At 43.8% G+C, this 14,655-nt stretch overlaps 3 long non-coding RNA genes across 4 annotated transcripts; all 3 read left to right on the top strand.

Moving 5' to 3' along the window:
• Nucleotides 1-6,023: 6,023 nt before the first annotated feature.
• Nucleotides 6,024-7,546, top strand: LOC124651534. Its single transcript, XR_006987435.1, has 4 exons — nucleotides 6,024-6,177; nucleotides 6,972-7,059; nucleotides 7,140-7,161; nucleotides 7,365-7,546. It is a non-coding gene; the product is annotated as an uncharacterized LOC124651534 (long non-coding RNA).
• Nucleotides 7,547-7,649: 103 nt separating this feature from the next.
• LOC124651532 lies at nucleotides 7,650-10,030 on the top strand. The gene is made up of 6 exons (XR_006987432.1): nucleotides 7,650-7,726; nucleotides 8,550-8,637; nucleotides 8,814-8,925; nucleotides 9,481-9,545; nucleotides 9,685-9,838; nucleotides 9,919-10,030. It is a non-coding gene; the product is annotated as an uncharacterized LOC124651532 (long non-coding RNA).
• A 780-nt stretch (nucleotides 10,031-10,810) lies between these two features.
• LOC124651533 lies at nucleotides 10,811-13,168 on the top strand. 2 transcript variants are annotated; one of them, XR_006987433.1, is made up of 4 exons: nucleotides 10,811-10,841; nucleotides 11,023-11,208; nucleotides 12,277-12,429; nucleotides 12,831-13,168. It is a non-coding gene; the product is annotated as an uncharacterized LOC124651533 (long non-coding RNA). The 2 variants fall into 2 exon arrangements; XR_006987434.1 differs by having other exon boundaries at nucleotides 10,812-10,849.
• Nucleotides 13,169-14,655: the final 1,487 nt, after the last annotated feature.

Raw genomic sequence — 14,655 nt, 5'->3', positions numbered from 1 at the left:
CTTTGTACAGGCGACATGGAGGTACCCCATTGTGACACTTGGTCAAAACATGTGCATTGCAAAGATCCGGTAGTCCAAGTTAATTAGGACAAGGTGCGGGCACTATTAGTATACTATGCATGAGACTTGCAACTTGTAAGATATAACTTTCATAACTCATATGCTTTATTACTACCGTTGACAAAATTGTTTCATGTTTTCAAAATAAAAGCTCTAGCACAAATATAGCAATCGATGCTTTCCTCTTTGAAGGACCATTCTCTTTACTTTTATGTTGAGTCAGTTCACCTATTTCTCTCCACCTCAAGAAGCAAACACTTGTGTGAACCGTGCATTGATTCCTACATACTTGCATATTGTACTTGTTATATTACTCTATGTTGACAATTATCCATGAGATATACATGTTACAAGTTGAAAGCAACCGCTGAAACTTAATCTTCCTTTGTGTTGCTTCAATACCTTTACTTTGATTTATTGCTTTATGAGTTAACTCTTATGCAAGACTTATTAATACTTGTCTTGAAGTACTATTCATGAAAAGTCTTTGCTATATGATTCACCTGTTTACTCATGTCATCACCATTGTTTTGATCGCTGCATCCACTACATATGTTTACAAATAGTATGATCAAGGTTATGATGGCATATCACTTCAGAAATTATCTTTGTTATCGTTTTACCTGCTCGGGACGAGCAGAACTAAGCTTGGGGATGCTTGATACGTCTCCGACGTATCGATAATTTCTTATGTTCTATGCCATATAATTGATGATACCTACATGTTTTATGCACACTTTATGTCATATTCGTGCATTTTCTGGAACTAACCTATTAACAAGATGCCGAAGTGCCAGTTCCTGTTTTCTGCTGTTTTTGGTTTCGAAATCCTAGTAACGAAATATTCTCGGAATTGGACGAAACGAAGACCCAGGGCCCTATTTTTCCACGGAGCTTCCAGAAGACCGAAGAACACACGAAGTGGGGCCACGAGGTGGCCAAGCTATAGGGCGGCGCGGCCCAAGCCCTGGCCGCACCGACCTATAGCGTGGGCCCCTCGTTAGCCCCCCCGACTCTGCCCTTCCGCCTACTTAAAGCCTCCGTCGCGAAACCCCTGATGCGAAAAACCACGATACGGAAAACCTTGCGAGACGCCGTCGCCGCCGATCCCATCTCGGGGGATTACGAAGATCTCCTCCGGCACCCTGCCGGAGAGGGGATTCATCTCCCGGAGGACTCTACACCGCCATGGTCGCCTCCGGAGTGATGAGTGAGTAGTTCACCCCTGGACTATGGATCCATAGCGGTAGCTAGATGGTTGTCTTCTCCTCATTGTGCTTCATTGTTGGATCTTGTGAGCTGCCTAACATGATCAAGATCATCTATCCGTAATTCTATATGTTGTGTTTGTCGGGATCCGATGGATAGAGAATACCATGTCATGTTAATTATCAAGTTATTATACATGTGTTGTTTATGATCTTGCATGCTCTCCGTTTCTAGTAGAGGCTCTGGCCAAGTTTTTACTTTTAACTCCAAGAGGGAGTACTTATGCTCGATAGTGGGTTCATGCCTGCATTGACACCTGGGACAGTGACAGAACGGTCTAAGGTTGTGTTGTGCTGTTGCCACTAGGGATAAAACATTGGCGCTATGTCCGAGGATGTAGTTGTTGATTACATTACGCACCATACTTAATGCAATTGTCTGTTGTTAGCAACTTAATACTGGAGGGGTTCGGATGATAACCTGAAGGTGGACTTTTTAGGCATAGATGCGGTTGGATGGCGGTCTATGTACTTTGTCGTAATGCCCAATTAAATCTCACTATACTTATCATGTCATGTATGTGCATTGTTATGCCCTCTCTATTTGTCAATTGCCCGACTGTAATTTGTTCACCCAACATGCTTTTATCTTATGGGAGAGACACCTCTAGTGAGCTGTGGACCCCGGTCCATTCTTTAATACTTGAAATACAAATCTGCTTGCAATACTTGTTTTTACTATTTTCTCTGCAAACAATCATCTTCCACACAATACGGTTAATCCTTTGTTACGGCAAGCCGGTGAGATTGACAACCTCATCTGTTTCGTTGGGGCAAAGTACTTTGGTTGTGTTGTGCGGGTTCCACGTTGGCGCCGGAATCTCCGGTGTTGCGCCGCACTACATCCCGCCGCCATCAACCTTCAACGTGCTTCTTGGCTCCTCCTGGTTCGATAAACCTTGGTTTCTTTCTGAGGGAAAACTTGCTGCTGTGCGCATCATACCTTCCTCTTGGGGTTGCCCAACGAACGTGTGAAATACACGCCATCAACTCCTCGTCGGTCGGGATGCGCAAGGGGTCATCCACCTCCGGGTGACGAGACCTCACCATGTCGCAGTAGTCATCCTTGGCGGCCTTGGCATTGCCGTAGTACTGTGGCTGAGGCAATGCGGGATTGGGCTTCTGCTTCGTCTGCATCATGTCATATATCCTTTTTTTCCCGTCCACCCTTTCCCGCTGCTTCTCTCCCGCCCTTTTTTCCCGCCATGATTTCCCGCCAAGTTTTCCCGCCCACCCTTTCCCGCCCATTCTCTCCCGCCAAGTTTTCCCACCGTTTCAGCCCCTCGTCGGCCTATATATAGCCATGTCTTCTCCACTAATAGCACCAACAACATTTCTCCCCTCATCACTTCTCTCATCTAACAGCACCACAAAATCCTCTGAGATGAGCTACCGCTGAGATGGCTCCTCGTCGCCGTAGCAACACGGGCTTCATCGGCGTTCGCCTGCGGCCTGCGGGACATTTCGCGGCTGAAATCACCGCCGGTGGTACGTGTGTGTGGCTCGGCACCTTCTACACGAAGGAGGCTGCTGCCCGCGCATACGATGTTGCGGCTTGGAGGTTTGGCCGGCCGCACCACGAAATGAACTTCCCGGAGGTCAGGTCTCTGACGGAAGCTCAGAGTCTCTCTACTGAGCCGCTACTTCGCTCACAGGGTGAAGCGCGGCGGTACAGGTCTGGCCAGCGGCGGATTGATACCATCGAGGCGGACGAGCAGTTCATGGCACAGTGGTGCAGAGACCATCCCGGAGCCGTCGAGGCAGAGCGCGCATTCTGGAAAGACAAGCAGACGTACAGGAGAGAGAGGAGGGCGGGAAAGCGGCAGAGGAAGGCCGAGGTTGAAGCAGAGTACGCCAAAGGAGAGGCGTCGACATGGGGGGAGGATGATGAACGGTGGTTGTGGAACCTCACAAGTACCGCTTCAGAGGACACCCCTAGCGAGGACGAAGATTTCGACTTCTGATTAATATGTGTGTGTGTCGAGTCCGTGTGTCTAGCGGGTCATGCGTCGACCCAGTGTTAAGTGCTTCGTTCGTGTGTGGGTGTAGTTCTTTAAATGTTTTGGTTCATGTGTGGGTGTAGTTCTTTAAGTGTTTTGGTTCCTGTGTGGGTGTAGTTCTTTAAGTGTTTCGGTTCGTGTGTGGGTCTAGTTTTTTAAGCGCTTTGGTATGTGTGTGGGTCTAGTTATTTAAGTGTTTTGTATCGTTTCTATGTCTTAAGTTCTTAAATGTATCACTTTTGTGCATGCCATGTGGACACACACAAGTTTTGGGGCCATTCACCCCCTCCGAGGCTCGATCTCTGACGAAACAAGGATCATCCCATATGATCCCAAGTTTCTCTCCGGTTCACCTCCGAGGGAGTTTTCCCCTATACATCCAGAATCTGACCCTAGGGCGGGGACCCCGCAGATCTACCCCTATAGCTTTCTCCGTGCCAGGGTTTACCAATGGACTTTTTTACTTGTTTTGGTTTGTTTAGGACATATGTACATGGAAACCATAGGTTCGGCATACTTTACCATAAATAGGCTCCGTTTGAGCCGTGGCGGGAGTTTCCACATACAGATCCTGAATTTTACCAAGTGCTAGCCCATGTATGCGGAAATCGTCTACGCCGGGTACATGCAAGGTTAGCCAAACCTTACATCACACTTGTACACATATGTTAGGGCCAGATGAAAATTTTGCAGCGATTTCGACGCTCCGGTGGTCTGTATCTTTATCTGCCCCTAGGGCGGGGACCCCGCAGATCTACCCCTATAGCTTTCTCTATGCGAGGGTTTACCAATGGACTTTTTACTTGTTTTGGTTTGTTTAGGACATATGTACATGGAAACCATAGGTTGGGCATACTTTACCAAAAAATAGGTTCCATTATAGCCGTGGCGGGGGTTTCCACATACAGATCCTGGATTTTACCAAGTGGTAGCCCATTATGCGGAAATCGTCAACGCCGGGTACATGCAAGGTTAGCCAAACCTTACATCACACTTGTACATATATGTTAGGGGCAGATGCAAGTTTTCCAACAATTCTGACGCTCCGGTGATCTGTATCTTGGGAAACCCTAGGGCGGGACCCCGCAGATCTACCCCTAGGGTTAGGGTTAGGGTTAGAGTTAGGGTTAGCAATGTATGTGGAAACCCTAGGGTTAGGGTTAGGGTTAGAGTTAGGGTTTGGGTTAGGGTTAGAGTTAGGGTTAGGAAAACCGTAGGGCGGGGACCCCGCAGATCTACCCATATGTACATCGATAGCAAATGTTGGGCCTAGTGGCTCCGGTTGACCCGTCTGCGAAGAGCGTCACCCGTGGGACCTACATATGCCATCTACGAATTCTTAAAAAATACAACCATTTTTTACATAATTCATACTAGTAAATAAATAATAGAAACATAATATAAAGTAATATGAGAGAGAAAAAATAAAAATAAAATAAAAAAAACCCTATATACCGAGGGTGGCCGTCGGCATAGGGGGGCCATGCCCTATGTCGAGGGTAGCCCTCGGCGTCTGGCTGACGCCGTGAGCAGGCGGTGACGGTGCGGGTGCGAGGGGAGGTGATGGAGACCCTACGCCGAGGGCCTGGTAGACGCCGAGGGCAGCCCTCGGCGTAGCCACCTCTACGCCGACGGCATCGATACGCCGACGGTCGTCCTCCGGAGGTGCCCTGGCGAGGCTGTACGCCGACGGCCCTGATAAAAAGCCCTCGGCGTACGTGGTGGCCGTCGGCGTCTAGCTCCATTCCTGTAGTGTCATGTTGATGAGGAACATGTCAGGTGCACCTCGAAAACCCCAAAGCCACCAAAAAACGAAGTGAGCCAGAGGTAGCGGATCGCGGGAGCAGGACAGAACCCTGGATCCCCATATACCCTGGCTTTACTCACCTTGCATGTTGCATTGGGATGTTATTTGTATCTAAAGGTATGATTGTTGCACCCCCATGGGGCTCTCCCAGGCTATCCACGCTAGCCACATCGCACGGAAGGACTGGGTGCTGTGCTCGCTTCGTCTCTAAGGATTGGGCCACGTGTTACTTGACGATTGGTTCGGCCCAAAATATCTCTCACAAGCCCAATTAAGCCAAGCCAACCAACACGGGAGAACCAACCCTATCCCAGTCTTCCCCAATCCCTCCCGTAGCCGCCGCCTCCACAGCTCCCGCCGCGCATCCTCCCTCCCCGCTGCCTTTCCCCGTCTCCACCCCTCCCTCTCCCTTGCGCGTGCGGCGGCAACCCACGCCATCCCCGCCGCCACCCTCTCGCCTCCACCGCGTCGCCTAAGCGGCCGACGGTGGCCGGCGGTGCCCTTGCGGCCGTACGGCTGCATCCGCTGCGCAGGTGCAGGGGCGCCCGAGCTCCATCCAGCAGCTCCCCTTTCCGGACGGCCGGTGGGGAGGAGATAGGGAGGCCGCCGGCCGCCGCCATCCACGGCCCCACGGTTACCAGCAGCCACGGCCTCTTCCTCCTCTCGGTCGATCTCCCATCGTTTCCATGGCCGGCCGGGAGCAGCGCCAACCTTGTACGCGAGTGCCGCCTCCCGTCGTCGCCATGGTCGGCCGGTAGCAGCGTCGGCCTTGGGTGCGACCGCCACCTCCGCGCGTCACGAGCACCCTAGCGCTCCCAGCACACCGCGACGAGGAGGCCCACATCGACGCGCGAGGGGAAGACGCCACCATGCCATGGACGAGCGCCTGAAGGAGGGAGGGCTCCACCTGCGCCTCCATCGCTGCTCCCTCCTCCCCTCCCTTCCTCTCCGCGATTTCGCGCCGCCATGGGGCTTTCACCTGATGAAACCGCCAGCATAGAGGAGGCCACCAATGATGCTACTGCTGCTGAACGATTTGTCGGTAAATCTCCTCCTCGTGGCCTCCTTGTCTCCTCCCCCACTCATAATGGCTACGTTTGTCCATATTAATGCTGCTAGGTATGATGAAAGTCTTAGATTTAGATTCTAAAATATTCTTTTGTCCATATTAATGTTGTCTTTTGGGTAAAATATTGAGATTCAGCCAACAGTTGTGTTATGATTTTTTTATTGTTAGTTGTTGGTCTTTTATAAATCTACAACTCTAAATATTATGAATTTTGTGTTTTATGTTTATACTGGAATAGGTAGATTCAGCACGTATCAGTGATTGCAACCTCCTCGTATGATTATATATGTAAAAAGTTCAACTTGACTTGTCCTTATTTTCAGGTAATAGTTCAACTGCAATTTAGCTCAAATCACCATCAGCTGAACATGTCCTTGCTGTTTTTTTTTTCTCTCTTTTCACCTCCTGTAGAAAAGCAACCTAAAATGGAACTAAACTTCGAAACATGTTGGAGATCTTGATAAGAGAAGTGTTGTAAGTTGAAATATAACTGTTTTATGAGGTGATGTTTGTAGTTTATATTCTATATAGACATTGCAAACAATTTACCGAGTTGGTGGTCAAGCTTGTGCATGATGGGGACCTATCAGGTTGTTGTGTCCGGTTTAATCCTAAATCTCCACCAGTTGCATAAAACATTCAGTGATGTACCTTTTAGTTCCTTTCTATCCTATCCGCTCTCTAGCATGTGCATTTGTTTGTTTCTTCTATGCGGTGAATTGGTTGAGCTGATTTAGTGTATTTCCTTTTTGACTGTGCATCGACAGGAGGTATACTGCAATGAGTCTGATCCATTTTTAGGAACACTTGCCTTTAAGTACCTTCCAATTGGGACTCTCTACGAGAATCTTCACGGTAAGATTGGATACCATGGTGTATTTGTGTGTATGATGACATTTGACAAAGACATTATGAGCTTTGTTTGTGGTTTTCAGGTTTCAGATGGATCTCTTCCAGGTCATGAATAATAATTTTACTTTTCGACAAGATAGTATATATGCAATTAGTTTATGAAAGGAGCTACCTTTGGTGTGCATATTATAACCGGTAATGTGTTTCTGGTTAGTTACATTCTTCTCTGCATCATTTGATTTATCCTGGTTCTCCTTCTCAGCCTACTCACTTTTTCTCACATTGTATTTGTTTGTTTCCTAATCCAGACTCAACCAGCTCGCTGCCATGATACTCCATGTCCAGGTACAATAATGTATGCTCCAAATATGCACACTCACTTGCAGGGCTGAAACTGTAGACACAAAGAATGGGTAGTCAAGTTCATGTGTTTTGTCTACTGTTACCATCTGGACCTAAATATACTCCACTAGGATCTCTTGCTAATGAGGTACAGCCTTTCCTCTCTACCTGATCATGTACAGTTTTGTTTGTTGCCAGTTTATGCCTTGCTTGAGGCTTTACTACTGCAATGTCTCTTTTGTTTATCTACGGGTCTTACACAGGGGCAATCTCTTATTTAGATTGATAATTGAGAAAGTCCAGGCTGCAATAAAACCGTGAAATCGAAGTAAGCCATAAATTTTGTACATGTAGAAACATTTTCAAGAGCGCTGTTTTCTATGAGATTTGATATTTCCAGTGGCATGATTGATTTAAGTTGTTAATGTGATAGTATGCTAACTCTGAACAGTTCATACTAGATACTTTGCACTGGTTTTCTTTTCTGGTCTCCCTCACATATGTGTTCAGAATCTTTACTTATCAACCTACACCAGTCGTAATGGTTAATTGATGCCGGTTATTATGGACGCCATCTTGAACAACTGGAAAAATTTAGATATATATAATATTTTGGTTTTACTTTTGTAATTTCTTTGGAACTGAAACTAATTTACATTTTATATTATTAAGTTAGGCACACTAGCCATTTCTTGGATTATATTGTTTCTCTGATTTTCCTTCCTTAGTTTGAGATTGGGCATATATGTTCACATCCATAGATGTGTCTGCGGAAATTGGAATATGTGATTCAGATTAGCTGATGACCTTTCCGTGGGTAGTACTGGGAGATAACGTAAACAAAACCACACCAAGGCTTGCCCCGATTATTTTGCTTTGATTTATTGGAAAAATCACAAGATAAACATGCTCTCAAATATTAATGCAGTGATAACTTTTACTATTGTAGTTCAGATTTGGCATGGCGTTTCCTGACTTCGCGTGACTAACCTTTTTCCAACGGTTATTTAATTGTAAAGATAAACAATATTATATGCATATATTCCTATTTTTTGTTTTTGTTTGTTCTAAATAATGAACTGATCGGTAATGTATATTTTGGATTTTATGTAAATAAATCTCACATCTGCAAGTGTTATCTGATTTTTTAGATGCTTTGCAAGTGGCTTCTGCAGCTCCTTATAGCTACTTACATGCAATTCACATTCTTCACCGAGATGTTGGAGAATACAATTTTTGGTAATAATATATACGGAAGCTGCTCATTTGTTCCGGTGCTTCAATATTTTTATATTGCCATGGACCAAACTATAAGGCTGTGTACATACTATGCAGCTTAGTCCCAGAAAAAACTGCAGCACTCTATATTGTTTTGTGGTCCTGGAAATGATGTTTTCTTAAATCTAATGACGCAGGTGTTTTTGGGCTTTGCCAAAGTATCACGCCTTGGAGATGAGGAGTGTGGTGCATGGTGCAGCAGGTGTGGATGCAGCGATCAAGACCACATGCTTGGCTTCTACAGAGAAGGTGAGAAGTCCTACGGGTGTTACTCTATATTCTTCTCAGCCGGCCAACTGCTACCTAATCTTAGAACGATGGGGTTGCTGCAGGACAGAGGCTTAAAAATAAAATTAAATTAAAATAGCTTTAAGGGCACACTAATTAGAGAGTAAAAAAATGCACCAACATAAAAAGATTGTATTTTGGTTGTTCTTGTACCTCTCCCATAGTCGAACAAACATTAACTGTGAAAAACGGCATAAATAACTTGGGGAACACACTCAAGGTTCAACAGTAAACATGGTACATTTATCCTATTAATCAAGCTTTATTAGTTAAAATTATATTACATATAGTGACTATAAAACTCCATAGGTTGTTAATTGGATTATTGCAATGATTTGAGGTAGCTCAAACTTCCTGGATATCGAAGGGATTTCTACTATAGGAGGTTCAATCGATGAAGTTTTTTTTTTGTACGATCTTGCTTTAGTTTTGTAAACGCATCTCGCATGTAATCCTAACAATTAAAGCAACAGAAAATATCTTATGATTAATTAGTGCATGGTCCACAATTTACAGGGCACAACTAATATCTTGGCGGATAGTTATATGTATCAACAGGCTGCAGTAAGATCAAAAACAAGGTCAGCGTTCTGTGAATCATGATCATGCTGTGCCAGTCTCCTTTGGCTCCGCAATTCTGTTTGCCCTATGTTTTAGATGATCAACAGTGGGTTGGTTTCTTATTTTTCTTACATTTCATCACATGGCTACGGTTACCAGCAGGAGGGACATAGCGGAATGAATGGAACAAAGAAAGAGCCTGCTGGAGATGCAAAATTAATTCTCCCTGGAGTGGAACAGTTTTATATAATTATAGCATGATTGTCCTCACGAAAATATGGATTTCCATAGTATAAAGGTAGATACTTAAATGGTAAGATGTGAATGTTTGATTTCCACATGAATATTTATACTATTACACTAGAAGTAGTTTAAGAACAATTCATTGTATAGGTCAAGGAATGTGTCAATGGAGTGCTGCCGTCATCCTGGTCGCAGTGGAGCACATGCCGCCCGAGACGGATCATGTGGCACTACCATCCTGAGCGCACTGCATGTGGAAATCAAATAGAAGACCCAATTCATTGTATACGTCAAGATCAGGCGAGCTGCTGCTGATTCTCCCTTCTCCTATCAGTGCCTGCATGAAAGATGAACTTAAGTGTTTGATACGTAAAGGTCTGGATCCTGAACTACAAAATTAGATTACATTGTTATTATTGTTGGTCTTCATTCATCATGTTTATAGCTCTACCTTTTATAATGCTTTTATTCTGCCATTCTTATATCTACTTGTAACACTTCTGGCATTTTTCCTATGTTTTTTTTTGCTCCAACTGTATTAGAACTTATGCACCGCTGATTTTTTTTTTTGACGTGGCGAGGCTGATGCTAATGAAGTGGGGAGCTCTATTCTTTTTGGTATGGTTCTATTAGCTGCTCAGAGTTTAAAAATCTCAGAGAAGGAAATTACTACCTCGACCATACATATGTTACGGGGCTTTGTAAGCTGATACTTTTTGTTATCTGACGATTGTTGGATCACATTAGAACTGACTATGTTCATGTTGCATAGATTGTGATTTAGTAGCCATTCTATTCTAGGTATTGTCATTTTGAGATTCATTGTGCCGGGGCATTCTAATATGCTGCATCGATGTGTCTGTAAATGACAAGTTTTAAATATAATATATTTCGTGTTGGAGGATTCCTGTTTAGACAGTTACTCATCCTCTTCACATATTCCTGCTCCATACCTCCTCTGGGAGGATTTCTGTTTAGGCAGTTTAATTAGCATAAAACACAGGAATGCAAACATAAAGTTTTGCATAGTAAACCTGCAGGTTAATTTACACGACGCATACATTCTCTGCTTGGTATATTTGTATGAGCATAAGCAGCTGTCCATCTGTGCCACTTTTTTTCTATGTAGGAGTGGTTATGTCTTGTACTATCTGACTGAACCATGCATAATTTAGTAGTACTACAAATCACTGAACTGAGTTAATATATTTAATTTACTGAGATAGTTTCTGAGGCAGTGTCTTTTATTTGTAGAATCCTTTCTGGCCGGCCATGATGGACCCACACGGTGATGGAGGGGAGGCCATGGGCTAGCGGTTGAGCGGGCCCACGAGAAGCTGCAGGGCGACGGAAGGGCAGCGGCCGAGGATGGAAGCAGCGTGGGAGATGGAGAATTTACTCCACACCTTCGTTTCGTCCGCATCGAGCTGTCCCGCAAAGGTAGCCTTCCGATCTGATCCCCTCGCTATGTCGACTCTAGACAAGTACTATTTGCCAAAATAAATTTGTAGCGAGAAGCTGCTAAAGAAAGGAGGAAAGGAGCGGGCTGGCCTTGATCTTTTGTCTAGGTAGGCAGCTAGAGCCTAATGTATGAAGGCAGAATTAATGTTGCACGAGCGTAGGCACAGCATCTCCGCAGGTGGAGAGAGAGTGCAAAGTTTTTTTTGGTAGTGCATGCAAATTATCAGGTTGTGGAAGTGCCCATTCACGGAGTTTGTCTTAAAAACATCGTGGCGATAATTTAGGTGTTATTATCAGATTTTTGAAACCAGCCTTGGAATTTCTAATTATAATAAAGCGATGAGTTGTCATTGCCATCCCGGGCAGGATGTCATTTTTGCTGTCTTGGATAGATTTATAGAACATTCAACTTCACACTTTCACCTTTTTTGGGGGGACAATCATACATTCCTATATTGTTTGATGAATAAATCCTTACTAACCCGACTTCTGCTGAATTTGTAATATAAATGTCTTGTTGCATGCTACATAACAAAGACAATACAATAATTGGACCGTTATTGATAACTCATATTTATATGGGGTTAGAAAGTTACACTAATTTATGATGCATCAAGTAGTGTGTAACATTGTTAGCTTGATATAAAAATATTGGGATGTTCAAGTTTTTGGGTGGAAGTCCAAGTGCTTTTGTTTCCTTCATCCTTTGGAAAATGCATTATGTGTTTTATTTTATTTTAAGAACGGATCAAAGTTATTAATTAGCTATTAACGAGAATATGAATTAAGGATTGACAATCCTGATGGTCCATCCGTTCCATTTTGTAGTGCATGTTTTAGTCTATTTCATGAAATAAGGATGCCACTAATATTACAAGGAAATGACCACAATAGCCGATGGTATTATTTTTTTGAGAATATGAGAGAACAATTAGTATGTATGTTTAGCCATAAATGATAGAGATAAATAAATGGGTAAAAAAGAGAGAAGGACCATTAGTTCTACATGCAAGTTTCATATAATCTAAAATATTGCCAAATTTACAGGATTTATATTTTTAAATGGAGGGAGGGAATAGCAATCAAATTTCACACAACTCAGCTATGTCTAGATGATAGATGCAAGTGGCCTCTTCTTGATGTGGCTGAACATGCTGATGCGCTCCTAGATGGTGTGCCTTATACCTAGGATCTTATGTGGTAAGTTTTATAAATTGCTCACTATATTGTTCTTTATTGGTATGAACAAATAGGGGCTAGCTGTTCAAAGTTTAATGTAGAGAAGATCTACTGCACGTTGTTTTTCATTTCTCATGAGATGTGTTCTTTATATTATATTTATCTTTCTTTCTCTATAGATCATGTTTTGCAGACTATGGTACCTTTGATTTATAACAGTCAAGATAAAGGACAGGCAACTGAGCTGATAAATAACATTCTTTGCAAGGATACAATTGTTGACATAGAATCAACTATCAAACCTAGCCAGATGATAAAAAGCAAGTAGTTCTTCAGCAATCACACGTCATTGTACAAGTTATCCCGGTGGTTAGATATTTTGCATCTGTTCGACATGTCTTGACAAAATATATTTATTGCAGATGTGTGTCACAGCCTGTCAAAGATGTGGCAGCCTGGCAGGTGCAGCTGACAAGAAAAACAACCCTTAGACTGTACAAATTCCAGCTTCACATTAGGTATACATGCTGAATTTGAGTCTATGATAAATTGTCGTTGAGTCTGTATTGTCTACCATCTGATTGTTCGAAGTTGCGATTTGGCATTGATTGTTGTGTGATTTAGTTTTCATGAATGTTGCTTCCAGGTGCCACAAACCATTGATATTTGTTTGCTTCATGTTATCTACGTATCTGAGGATTGTGTTCCTCACTTTTGTTGTGGTACATATAAATCAAGCGTATGATGCAATGGTTGTATATGTGAGTGCTTTTGCTTCATGCTGCTATCAATTGCGTAGTTATGTAGTTTATTTTGTCCTGTGGCGTGCTTTCTCAGGAAAAACAACATATGTTTATTCCTATTTCACTACTGTTTTCTCCGCTCTTATTATTAGTGCTTTGTGCACTGAATCCTATGGAGCAGATTGAGTATTAGTTATTCTATCATATTCGATTGTATATAATCATATTTTCTCCGTTATGATTAGATGTGTTCAGTTATACCTTAGACCTGTTGCTTTTGCTTTTCAAATTCAATAAAAATACCCGTAGATTGGTGCGAGCTCCACGGGGTCGTGCGCCAAGGCGCACATCTAAATCTAGTTTGTACGTGAAGTGGACCAGTGGCAGTCCGGCCGGCGACAAAGAGGTTGCTAATCGATTGTATCATCTACTTGCACCACAACCTACACAGGAATCAATGCCGTATTAGCGTGTGCGAGAGGGCATTGGACATATATCCATCCAGGGCCCCGTCCGGTTGTAGAGTCCTGTACCCTCAACTAGCCCTTCCCTTGGTCGATCTACCAGCTGAATCATGATGCCAAAACAGTACCAGATGGATCCAACGCAACGTATTAAGGCGTCGGGCGCCCGACCTAAAATGACATTCAAATGGTTTGATCGATTGATTGATTCTGCTCGTTTATGTCGCGCCTCGAATAAAATTTCGATCGCACCTCAAATAAAACAGCCGCTCTTGATTTCATGCGCTACAACAACAGCATGCCACATGCAAAGATTTCATGATTCGCCGCTGCGCCCTCAGCTGGCGTGCGCACAATGATCGCGGTTGTTCCAACGTAGCAGGAGCATTCAACGCCGGCGCCTGAGACATCAACACGTTTACGCGGCGCCCACATGATCCGCTGCGTAATTGGACGGCCCGGATTTATGGCCCGCCGGGGAGCAGAGTGGACAGCCTGCCGCAGTGAGTGCAGCTCGCGGCGTGGCTGTCACTTTTCCGGCCACGGTGACACGTAAATCAGCCTTGAGTAGTGAATGACGGGCCGGCCGGCAGGAGTTTTTTTCGCTCGCGGTCCACTGGCCGGGCCATTTTTCTTCAGGGTAGCATTAAGCGGCGCTTCAGTCTCTTCGCACCGGCTTCAGCCTATTTTAAGGAGTGTTTTGGAAACCACTTTTAAATATGGGCAAATGTACTTGGTACCTTAGAAAACATTTTAAAATATTAAAATTCTGAACAAAATTTGGCATGTATGTATCGTTATTATATGTATACACGCCAAGTTTCGCGGAAAATTGACATTTTTTGTGTCTTGTGTGAAAAATATAAAGAAAATGTCTTGTGAAAAGCTTTTTTAAAGCTTTGTCCTCTTTTTTCCCTTCTCGGTCGAGGTTAAAAACTTTATCCTTTCATCCATCATTGATAAAATGCATGTGTCGATGTACATCGCTTCACTGTTCATGATGTTCTGTAATGGTTTTCATAAACTTAATTATATAGTGC

The sequence above is a fragment of the Lolium rigidum genome, chromosome 5, assembly GCF_022539505.1.
Source record: "Lolium rigidum isolate FL_2022 chromosome 5, APGP_CSIRO_Lrig_0.1, whole genome shotgun sequence".
NCBI classification, from domain to species: Eukaryota; Viridiplantae; Streptophyta; class Magnoliopsida; order Poales; family Poaceae; genus Lolium; species Lolium rigidum.
This window is presented reverse-complemented; position numbering and strand designations above follow the sequence as displayed.